This window comes from Manis pentadactyla, chromosome 3, assembly GCF_030020395.1.
Source record: "Manis pentadactyla isolate mManPen7 chromosome 3, mManPen7.hap1, whole genome shotgun sequence".
In the NCBI taxonomy this organism is placed as follows: domain Eukaryota; kingdom Metazoa; phylum Chordata; class Mammalia; order Pholidota; family Manidae; genus Manis; species Manis pentadactyla.
Genome location: NC_080021.1, coordinates 194,589,306 through 194,598,283, shown reverse-complemented (window position 1 = coordinate 194,598,283; position 8,978 = coordinate 194,589,306).

The following is an 8,978-nucleotide window of genomic DNA, read 5'->3' as shown; positions in this document are numbered from 1 at the left end:
ATTAAGCTCTGTCAAGCCCTTGTGGAAGCCCCAGCTCTCCATCTTCCTGATTTGTCGAAGCCCTTCTCATTATACATTCATGAGAGTTCCAGTCAAGCTCTAGGAGTCCTAGGCCAACATTATGGCCCATCCTTTGCCCCAGTAGCTTATCTTTCCAAGCAATTAGACCCCACAGTTCGGGGATGGGCCCCCTGCCTACAGGCATTAGCCGCTGGACAGCTCTTGCAGAAAGAAGCTCATAAACTGACATTCGGGGCGCCCCTTGCCATTCTGTCCCCACATCACCTAAAGGATCTCTTAACCTACAAAAGTTTACAGACTCTCCCTCCCTCTAGACTCCTGATCTTACTGTCCTCTTTCCTCCAAAATCCTGTTCACCCCCTTTGCCATCCATACCCGAATCATGACTTTTTTCCTCCTTTACTGCTCCCTCGCTCTCTCTCGCTTTTTTTCCTCATTCCTATTGTCTTCCCCGCCACCCCAGCCTCCTTTGTATGGTGATTCAAAGTCAGTCTTACACACAGCATCAAACATAAATTACTTCCCTCATTGCCATATCAGACTGCCCTCTGAAAGGCTGCTCCGAGCCTTTATACCTCCACTTTCCTCCCTCCACCGAAGCAGCTACCTTTATTCTCCCTACCTCTGCTTCCTCTATGACCAAAAACAAACCTGTTGCAGATGATGGCCAGACACCTATGGAGATGTCCCTACTGGTCTTGTGCCATTCACTACATGGGTAACTCCTGGTACCCACAGTATTACTTCTCCAACCCATTCTCTTCAATACTAACAAACCCCTTCCTCACCTGGCTGTGGCCCATTGCAGGCCCTATAATAATCATTCTTCTCGCCTGTCTCTTCTTACCTTGTATAGTAAAGTTTATCAAATCCCAAGTCGGTAAAATCTCTAATCAAACTTTCAACCAGCTTTTACTCAGGAACTACCAGCTTTTAGCCACAGAAGATCCCTTACCCTTACGTGACCTCCTCACCACACGCTGAGATGGACCCCTCACTCCGCTGGAAACTGTTCCTGGAAACAATGGCCACAGACGCCTGGCTTCTGGTACCCGTATCCTCCTGGCACCATTGGAATCAACAAGTCCTCGACCTGTGGTTACAGGGAACCTTCATTGATTTCCAACCTGAAGAAGTCCACATCTACTCGTCCTTACTGTGGGGAGTCCTATCAACCCTTTCCTCCCGGTCCTCAAGCCCTCACTCCCTTCTCCGCCCCCGTTCAGCAGGAAGCAGTCAGAGAGAAAGCAACGTCCACAACCCCATAGAGGAGAAAGGGGGGAATGAAGGGCCCCCACCCATAAGATGGCGAACCTCCTGCTTCTCTTCCGGGTCCTCAGTTCCCGCTGGCGCCACCTGAAGCCCAATCACCCCTCGCCCCCCTAATCCCAGCACCTAGCCAATAGCCACCAGCCCCGTAGAAGTAACACCACAATCAGCTCATGCCCCTTCCTATATAACCCAGCACCTTTCCCTAATAAAGCGGAATTCTCCGGTGAATTGCTGCTGTGTGTCACTCCTTCCTTTCAGTATCCACATATACATCAAGTATAAAAATCAAATGAGTATTCATATTTGAACTGTTTAGAGTTCATAATGCATGAGCAAAACCGAAAGTTTCTGTGATGACTGCCATTGTACTGTTCACCATGTAACTTATTCACTATGTAAGAATTTGTTCTCCATGTAAGAACTTGTTCGTTATGCTTCAGAAGATTGGAGACTGACGAAAATTAGGCTTGGGGTGGATTAATGATTGTGCCTTGAGCATTGAGTCCCCTATACAGAATTTTATTGTTGTTAACAACAATTTGATCAATAAATATGAGAGATGCCCTCACAAAAAAAAAAAAAAAGTGCACACTTCCAATTGTAAAATAAATAAGTAACCAGGATGTAATGTATAGCATAAGGAATATAGTCAAAATATTGTAACAACTTTGTATGGTGATAGCTGGTAGCTAGAATTATCATGTATATAAATGTTGAATCACTGTGTTGTACACCTGAAACTAATGTAATACTGTGTGTCAACTACCCTTCAATAAAAAATAATTATCTACAAAAAAAAAAAATTCGATTCAGTAGGGCTTTGATGTAAACAAGAATGCTTATGCTAATCAATGATCAGAAAATTAACAGATTCAATAATAAGTTGCCCTCCCTATAAAATCAGGAAATCTCCAAAAAATTCCTAGGTATATTATTTTCTAATTAATAAGTGAATAATTTTTCAATTTAAAAAATACTAAAAAGTGTAAAAAAAAGTTTCACTATGGTCACCTCCTAAAATATCATTTTAAGTATTTCCTCTAGTAATGAGAAGTTAATACAGTCATCATGTTTTTATATTGACATACCACTTAATGTACTATGAACATTTGAGGTTAAAGTTTGTTTTTGTTTTGTTTTGTTTTTGATGTACAACACACTTATGGATAATTTCTAAGAAGTGAAGTTAATATGGCAGGTGGTATAAACTTTCTTCAGTTTCTGGCTAAATTACCCTCAGAAAGGTCATATTACCCACCCTAAATACCATTATAAGAATTTATCTAAACATGTTTACAGCTCTATTTATATACATACATGGACACATACATTTATATCTCTTTATATACATACATTCATATATTTTTTTTTCTTTAAAACACACTTTGGAAGTTTTTATTTTCAAATATTTAACAAAGAAGTGAGAGTAATTAGTAAAATCCCACATACTGATCACACAGCTTAAATAATTACCAACTCATGGTCAACCTTTTTTCATCATGATCTGTCTTCTTCCTCCAGATTATTTTGAAACAAATCCTGGACATAATTATATCATTTTATTGATCTATAGATCTATATTTATATAATTATAGATACAGATATAATATGTAGACATACCCTAATTATAGGTATAATGTGACAAAAAAATATATATGTGATAAGTAGAAATATACTAAGTAGCAAAAAATCCAAGCACCACCATTCACATTGTAGCCTATGAGAATGTACCTCCTGGGGCAGGTAAACTATGATATGAATTGATGCCTCCTCTATTTAAGCAAAATGACAGTGGTGGTGTGGACTATGAGCCACAAAAAGGGCACATGAGCAATATAGAAGGCTTTATTTCTCACTCCAGTGGAACATTGCCAAGAGATAATGCAACCTGTGCATTAACTCAGTTTCTAAATTTCAAGAGAGGTCATGTTTTAAAATTAAACATGGCAGCACTTATCCAGAGTTGGATATTTTAATGAACTCATGAAACTTTAGACTGTATACTCAGGTAAGGCTAAAGTCTCCCTATAAAGGAATAGGATATTGTCCTGCAGGATAAAAGAATTTTAAGCTGAAAAAGGACAGTTCTGAAACTTCAGCTTTACTTCTCAGACCAATTTTGAGCAACCTTCTTTAGAATGTTTCAGTCAATGTTGTTTTGTATACCCAAGATGCTACCATCAAGTACTTACTGAGCTTGAGTATATTTTTGGGCCCAAAGTGTTGATTTCCCTATGATACTCTTATACACATAGTAGTTGCCTCCAAAGAAAAATTAATTAGAGTATGCCAAAGAGCTTCTGTGAGCCCCCTTTGTATCAGGAATCACTTTCTTTTCTATTAACTTTCATTACTTTTTGCCCGGATTATCTTCTTTGTGGGTAGGACTGTTAGGTTTGGCTAGAGAGCTGACCCATAAAACTAGCAGCAATATAAATATGGTTAATTATTCTCCCTTTACTTTGTCTGTTATATAGAGTAGGGTTGGATAAGTACACACATATAACCTTGCTTAATTGATCAGGTAACAAAGACAGAAACCATTAATCCCATTTTTAAAAAGGTATATTGTCCTTTTTTTTCTCTTCTAGGAATGTGGGCAGTGATATTTAGATGTGTTTGGCAATTAACCCTTCCTCTGAAAGTCATAAATGCAATCCATGTGCCATGAATGTAGGATCAGGCAAAGAAAAAAAAAAGTGTTTAGAGATAGAGAAGTTTTTTAAAATGCCAGTATCATTCCTACCATTTTCTCCATATCTTCCCCTAAATATCCAATAGTGGCCTTATTTTAATTTCACATATATTAATTTTTAAAACACATTCATTCAGTCCTGAAAACCATTCTTTCTTTTAGTCCATTATCATTTCATAAGAAGGGAATTCAATTGTCTATTCTAGCTTTTATTAGACCACATTTGGTGGATGGGATGTTATTTGGTATCTTGAAACTTTACTGAGTTAGTTTATTAGTTCTAACAGCTTTTTTTTTTCTTGGAGTCTTTAAGGTTTTCTCTAAATAAGGTCATGTCATCTGCAAACAGGGATAATTTAACTTCTTCCTTTCTGATGGATGCCTTTTGTTTCCTTTTCTTCCCTAATTGCTCAGGCTAGTATTTACAAGTACTTTGTTGAATGCAAGTGGCAAGTGTATGCCTGATATTAAAGGAAACGTTTTGGCTTTTCACCATTTGTGTATGTCTGCTGTGGGCTTGTCATATATGATCTTTATTATGTTGAGGTACATTCTTTCTATCCCTAACTTTTTGATAGTTCTTTTTATCATGAAAGGGTATTGAATTTTGTCAAATGCTTTTTATGTATCTATTGAATTGATCATATGGTTTTTAATCTTCATTCTGTTAATGTGGTGTTTGACATTTATTGATTTGTGTATGTTGAATCATCCTTGAATCTTAGGGATAAATCCCACTTGATCATGGTGTGTAAACCTTTAGTATGCTGTTGAATTTGTTTTGCTTGTATTCTGATGAGGATTTTTATTTATCACAGATACTGGTCTGTAGTTTTCCTGCAATGTCCTTATCTGGCTTTGGTCTCAGGGTAGTACTGTCCTCCTAAATTGAGTTTGGAAGCACTCCCTCTTCTCCAGTTTTTTGGAAAAGTTTTAGAGGGACTGGTATTAATTCTTTCTTAAATGTTTGGAAGATTCACCATTCAAGCCATCTGGTCCTGGACTCTTCTTTGTTGGGAGGGTTTTGATTGTTGCTTTATTCTCCTTACCTATTTTTATCTGTTCAGATGAACTTAACAATCAAATACAGAAATTTTACACTTTACTCCCTCCACTCTTTATGTAATTGGTGTCATTTTAGTTTTCTTTATATTGCATTTCTATTAAAAAGTTTCTGTGTTATTTTTCTTACTACTTTTGTCTTTTAATTGACATACTAGTAATAAAAGTGACTTGCTGCTATTACAATATACAATTGTTTGGGTTTGTATCTATATTTATCTTTAGCAGTGCGATCTATATTTCGTATCTTTCATGTCCCTGGGTGGATGGGTTTGCCTCTGGGACTTTGATCAATATCTCTGGTGTCACTCTTTCCAGGTCTCTGGGTGGGGGCTCCTAACAGGTCCCTAGGCTGGTCCCTGGGTGAGCAGGACCCTCTCAGGCAATGTCTCTGTGGAGCTGGATCCAGTTTATGGTGCCCTTTGAAGATCTACTGTCAGACCAAGGTCCAGTGCCTACCTTCAGAGACACAGATGTGTGTATCTAATAGAAGACCTTTGGAGAGCAGGACAGCTCTTTGATTGTGGTAAAGGGTTGGAGCTGATTCCAGGGCTACTTTGAGATCTTTAGTCAAACCAAGTTCTGCAGGTCTACCACCAGGAACTCAGACAAACTTGTCTCTAGGTGGGGCCCGGGTCATGCAGGATGTTTCCAGCCTGTAGCTGCAAGGGACTGAAACAGAATTACAGGGCCAGCTCAGGATCTGCAGTCAGAGGTTGAAGGCCTACCTTGGGGCACACACTGATGTGTCTCCTACCCAGTACCTGGGCAGAAAGACTGTTGGTTAAGAACAACTGGAGACTGACTGGTCATTGACCACTTCAGGGTCCACAGCCTGGACTGAAGTCAGGGTTCCCTGGGGTATGGGGCATTGTGACTCCTGCCAGGTCCCTTGGCAGATGGCACTGGTGGCAAGCAAGATCAAGGCCAAATACAGCTATAGCTAAGCCAAGTCCGTAAGAAACTGGTCTGTTTCTGGGTTAGTAGCTGGGGCCGCAGTCAGCACACAGTTGGTGAGTCTTCTAGTTGGGAATGAGCCTGCCTTCTCAAAATGGCCCTCTAGAATGAGAAAACTGAGACTATGTATTAGAGGAAAAGAACCTCAAACCTAGAACTTTTGCTTCTGAGTCACAAGTACTTTTTCATTAGCCTGCCCCCATGGTGTGTGTGCTAGGTGACTCTTTGGTACTTGCATTACATAAAATTGGTGAATTTCTATATCAGATGACATCTTGTTGGTACTGACTGAGCGATTCTTTAAAAATATTCAGAGCCTGCTTCAAATTAACAATTCGGGTATATTGAAATTTTCTTGACTATGAATCCACAAATACTACACAGGGTAATTGCTTACAAGCCTAGAAAGTAAAGCTTCACCTATTCAGTCAAAATCCATCATTCTGTGTGGCCTCTTTGTGAGGCCTTAGGTGAAGAGGGAAGAACAAGACAGACAAGCTCCCTCCCCCATGTCTCTTGTTATCTTACAATATACAAAAAAACAATTAAAATTTCTGGAAGAAGAAAAGAGGCAACAAGACAGGCCTTGCTCAAGGTAGATTTGAACTGGTGAGGCAATTTCTGCCTAGCAAGGGAATGCTTGGAGCAGATAGGAGACTAAAGGTACAGTGTTATTACATTTTTCTGGAAAGGGAACCCAATAGAGCTCCGCAGGCCTGGCACCCAAAGAGGCTGGATCTGGAGCATCACCACATTTCTTGGTAAGTCAATGTTGTCTGTCTTCTTTTGCATTCACATCTGGGCTGATCAGAGTGCTTTTGTTTCTTATCTAAGGCCATCCTTGACCAGTTTTTGTGCCCCACTTGAGAAGAATTTTAATTTATCCTAAGAAGTAGTGTAAAGTGAATAAATCATTTTGCAGAAAATGGATTCAATTTTATTAGTCAATCTGACAGCCCTGAACCTTCTTCCAAAACAAGAAGTACCAAGTCTCAAGGTTTAACCATTACATTGTAAGTTGTTAACCAAGTACAGTCAAGTTTTGCCTTTATGACCTCAATGTATCTGTGGTCTCACTGGCCATTTTCTGTTGTTGACTCATGTTTTCTATAGAGCTTTTAATGCTAAAAGTACTGGAAAGAGAATGGGCTTTGGATTTTGTCTCTGCCCATTTTTAGCTATATGACCTCAACCAAGTGAACTAATTTCAAGCATGGTAACTAGCACATAAGATAGTACACTGGAAGTTGTTTGAATAAATAGTAGGTGTTTTTCATTTAAGTAAATTAAATGTTTTTTAAAGGCTTTTACTGAATAAACATACCTGAAAAATTGCTTTGAGGCTCAGTTTCCTGAGCTCTAATTTGGAGATTCAATTATTTTCTCATTTGTGCCTTTTACCCAACTTGAAATTTTCTACTTTGTATTCTTTAACTCAGTTGTTTCTGAAGTGAAAATCCCTCTGTTGAATTTGACTTCTGACTTGAAGACATACACTGTGGAGAAATTTTCCCACCTGTCATCACACAGCAAACTGAGTGTTAGAGTGAGGAACTTAGCTTATATTGACATTCTCAAAATTTAGCCTACCTGAGCCCAGAACTTACAGTTTTGTTTAACCCAAAAACTGGTGGCGATTATGAAAAGATGATTTTTTTGGTGTGTCTATCATAATTAATGGTAACTCAGTTAGTATAAACATTTTTATTCTTTGTGTCATTATATCTTCTCAAAAACCTCATGAAGTCAAACTGTACTATACCAAGTTTGGAAGGTAACTAAAATCACAGGGTCTAAAAATTCATCTTGTGCTTGGTGCTTCTAATAATGGTGCCTTCCCCACACAAACAAATGTCAGTCTCTCAGCTTGACTTTTGCACCTTCGTATATGCTTGCTTCATTTATCTTTACAAACGTGCTTTCCATCATTCCTCCCCAGACACTCCCTTTTCTGAAGAAGAGGTACTGCCAGTATGCTTACTCCTGAACTGCTCAACCTGGTCTCCCTTCTGGGACACCCCTCTTCTCTTACAAACCAGCCTCATCCTTTTCATGCTTGCAGATCCAGCCTAAGCCTGAGATTCTTCAAAACTCTCTCTTGACTTGTTTATATCTCATTAACCTCTTCCTTCTGGAATACAGTATTTACTGGTCACAGAATGTAATTATATTCTGTTATCAAACTGTTCTATATGTAGTTTGCTGTTTCCCTCACCAAATTGTGACCATTTCAATGACAGGTATGTTGTGTTGTACTTTTCCTATTATTACTCAGCTTGGGACAGGAATGAGCTCAAGTTAAGCTATCAGTAATATCCCACATGTATTACAGTAGTCCAGCAAAAGTTTATCCTGATTTTAAAAATATATCTTTCCATAGCATTGTATTCTGAATTGTACTAAATGGTGAGATATGGCACTGGGGTTTGCTGGAAGACAGAAAAGAGGTTCACTCTTAGTTATTTTCTAGGTTGTTAAACTAGTCCATATAATAAAACAAAAGAAAATATATTTCAATCGGAAACATTTGGATACACTGGAAACACTGGATTGAAAACATCCGCTGAATTACGATAGGTAAACTAAAGCCTTGCTGCTCAAAATGTGGCCCCATACCAGCTGCTTTGGCATTCCCTGGGAGCTTATGGGAAATACAGAATCACAGGTCCTCCCACAGACCTACTAAAAGAGAATCTGCATTTTAACAAGATCTCCAGGTAATTTATATACACATGAAAAATTTGAAAGACTGAAATAGGTGATTCTTCATTATCCCATCAAGGCCCAAATGTCTGTATACCAATTGGTGGGAAAAAAGGTTATAATAACTCTTGGTGTTGTGGCCCAAAGAGCTATAGAGTTCATTGGCAAAGATAAGCTTCAAGCTGTGCTTTTTACTTATACATTAGATAACTTTAGCCTTATTCTGTCTTGGACATTTGAAAAAAATAGGCATAATGAGATGTATTTG